At 37.5% G+C, this 2,987-nt stretch overlaps 1 long non-coding RNA gene across 1 annotated transcript; it reads left to right on the top strand.

Moving 5' to 3' along the window:
• The first annotated feature begins 50 nt into the window (after window positions 1–50).
• LOC121966562 lies at window positions 51–2,962 on the top strand. The gene is made up of 5 exons (XR_006107595.1): window positions 51–128; window positions 396–454; window positions 1,068–1,111; window positions 1,258–1,326; window positions 2,793–2,962. It is a non-coding gene; the product is annotated as an uncharacterized LOC121966562 (long non-coding RNA).
• Window positions 2,963–2,987: the final 25 nt, after the last annotated feature.

The raw sequence follows: 2,987 nt of genomic DNA, 5'->3' as shown, positions 1-2,987 counted from the left end.
GTTGCGTGCCGTAACGTTGCGTGCTGTAACGTTTGGTTGCGTTTGTGCGGACAGAGCTCACTGGTTCCTGGTGGTGGTCTGTTTTCCGGGTCTGGAGGAGCCTCAGTACGAGGAGTTTCGGCCGACAGGTGAGCTGCTGTTGATTCTCTGATTCACCTGCACAGAATCAAATGTTTCTGACAGATTCACTCACGTTTTGTATCATTTTGTAGGAAGATTTTTTTAATCATTTTTGTGATTAATTTTAGTTTTTCATTATTTTTGTCATTTTTGGTGCATTTTTTTGTGGTATTTATATCTTTTTTGTATAATTTTTGTCGTCACAGGTAGGCGGGGACAGTGTGGTGAAAGCAGGTTAAAATGACGGAGTTAAAGTTTGTTGTTTTTGGTCTCAGGTGGATTCGAGCGAGCTGCTGAAAAATCCTCGTTCAGTGTGAGATCTCAGCAGCTGCCGGTAAAGATTCAGCTCAGCCGACACGAACACATCCGAACGTTAACGTCAGGCTTCATTTGACTCCGTTAACCCAACAATGAAACCCACATTTTGGATTTGCCAGACGTTCATTTATTTTTGTTTTTAAAATCTGTTCTTTTAAGTCCATCTGAAGTCTGAATTGAAGCCAGGCGAGACTCTTGTTGTCTATTATTTCTTTGGTTATTAAAAAAAGAAAGATTGAAGTGTAAGAAACAATATTTGTGCCATATTTGTATATTTTTTATCGGTTAGGTGTCTGAAATTTTCACTTATTTTTGGCAACATTTTTTTTTGCTTTATTATTGAGACATTTTGCCATATTTTTATTTAATACTTAATCCCTTCATGTCATTTTTATTATTTTCATTTGACTATTTTAATTAATATTTATATATTCCATTATACACCTCTTTTTAATTTAATGTTTGTTTTTAAGAAATAAATCACTTTTTTAATCTAATCTATAATTTTATACGATTCATGTATTTATTCCTACATTTTATTTATGTTGCATAATTTTTTCTCTTTGTGTTTTGTTGAGTTTTTCGGGATGAAATGAAACGTGAGCGTGTTTTGTTTGTGTGTTTTGCAGCCGTGCACTCAGCAGAGCTGCCGGAGGGACGCCGTGTTAAAGAGGTGAGTCGTCTCGATCGATTTCATTTCAAACTGATGTTAAAATAGAAATCTTCTTCATTGAAGAGCAGAGCGGACAGAAACCGCAGAAACGAGGAGGCCGCGTCCTCTCGAGAACGCAGAAATAATGCAGATTTGTTGGTCTGCAGGCCGTGCATCCTCGTCATGGACTCACTGAAGCTGTCCAACCACGACAACGTCTGCAGGCTCCTCCGAGAGTGAGTTTCACAGCCGTCACTTTAACCCTGAAGAGGCCAGCCTCCGCCGGTCGACGTCGTTTGCGTGATTCTGTTTCAATAAAAACCACAACAGCTGCAACACTCAGTGAAGAATATCAAGCTGAAAACTTCACACTTTTATGGAAAAATCTGTCTTTTTTATTTAATGTTTTACCGGTTAGTCTCGTGCTTTGAACTTCACATTTTCACAGTCAATGAAATGCCTTAACCCTTTGAAACCTGAACAAACCGGTTTGGTTTCCTGAAAAAAATGGACAGAGGGCAGAGAAGCCGCTTAACGAGGCACGGACCAAAAAATTCACAAGAAATTCTTGAAAAATTGAGCTACTTAACAAGAAATATCAAAATCATTCATTCATTAAAATAAATATTTAAAAAAAAGAAAAGAAACAAGAAACTCACCACAAAATGTGTGAAAATGGAAAAAAATCTTTAACATAATTAAATGAATATATTCAACAGCATTATAAATATTGTTTTCTGGATATTTTTTCCTCGTCTCTTGATCACATTTAATATTCTCCCTGTTAATTTTCAGATCATTTCCTCGTCACTTTTTATTTTATTTCTCACAAAGTTGCTCTTTTTTTTCAGTATTTTTGAAAGAAATTAAACCAGTTTTTTATAGTTATTTATATTTTCTCTAATGTTATTTAAAATATATAATGATGATAACTAAAAGACTAGTTTTCTGGACATTTTTAATTTTCTTTTTTATTTCCCCTTTAAAAAACAAAAATCTGGTCTTTTCTCGTTTTTTTTTAGTAATTTCGTTGATTTTGTAGGACGTTTCTGTCAGTTGTTGGTGGTCTTTCCCCTCGTGATGTCACATGTAAACAAACCAGTTTGCTCAGTTTCTAAATGGTTAAACGGCGTCTAAAAGGCGTCTGAACGCAGCACGAGAAAACACTGTCAGTCATGATGTCAGTGCAGGTTTCAAAGGGTTAAACGAAAACATTTGGTGCTAAATGTGACATTTAAATCTTGAAGCTTTAAATGTCACATTTCAGGGGTAAACCACTTGGTGGCGCCAGAGGACCGACCGATGAATCCGTCACAGCAGATTTTCATACAAAACGATCAGCAACAGTTTAAAAGCTCCAATTATTTATTTTTGTTATTTACTTTATTTTTCTTTATTTTCAAACTCAAGAAGTCTTTATGTGGAAAAAATGATTTTTCATTTCTAACCTGTTTGAAGATGAATATTTCCAATATCTGCCCCAATTTCCACCTGAGACACCTGAACAGACGATTGAGTTACTGTCAGCAAGGTTTTTACCGCATTTTCAACCTGAACCAGAACCTGAACCTGAACCAGAACCAGAACCAGAACCTTCACTGATGACAATAATTAGAGTTTAAAGGTCAATGATGTTTATTTTTGGGGAGTAAATGTGTAAAGCGTGCAGATAATGGAGTGATTTCTCTGCGGTGGCGTGCAGCTACCTGCAGGTGGAGTGGGACGTCCGCCGGGGGACACCTCGTCTCTTCACCACGGAGACCATGAAGACGAGCAGCTGCAGAGTCCCTCAGCAGGACAACAGCAGCGACTGTGGACTCTACCTGCTGCAGTACACTGAGAGCTTCCTGCAGGTACACACACACACACACACACACACACACACACACACACACAC

Source organism: Plectropomus leopardus, unplaced genomic scaffold (assembly GCF_008729295.1).
Source record: "Plectropomus leopardus isolate mb unplaced genomic scaffold, YSFRI_Pleo_2.0 unplaced_scaffold25058, whole genome shotgun sequence".
In the NCBI taxonomy this organism is placed as follows: Eukaryota; Metazoa; Chordata; class Actinopteri; order Perciformes; family Serranidae; genus Plectropomus; species Plectropomus leopardus.
The sequence above is the reverse complement of the archived record's forward strand: the minus strand, read 5'-3'. Positions and strand labels throughout refer to the sequence as shown.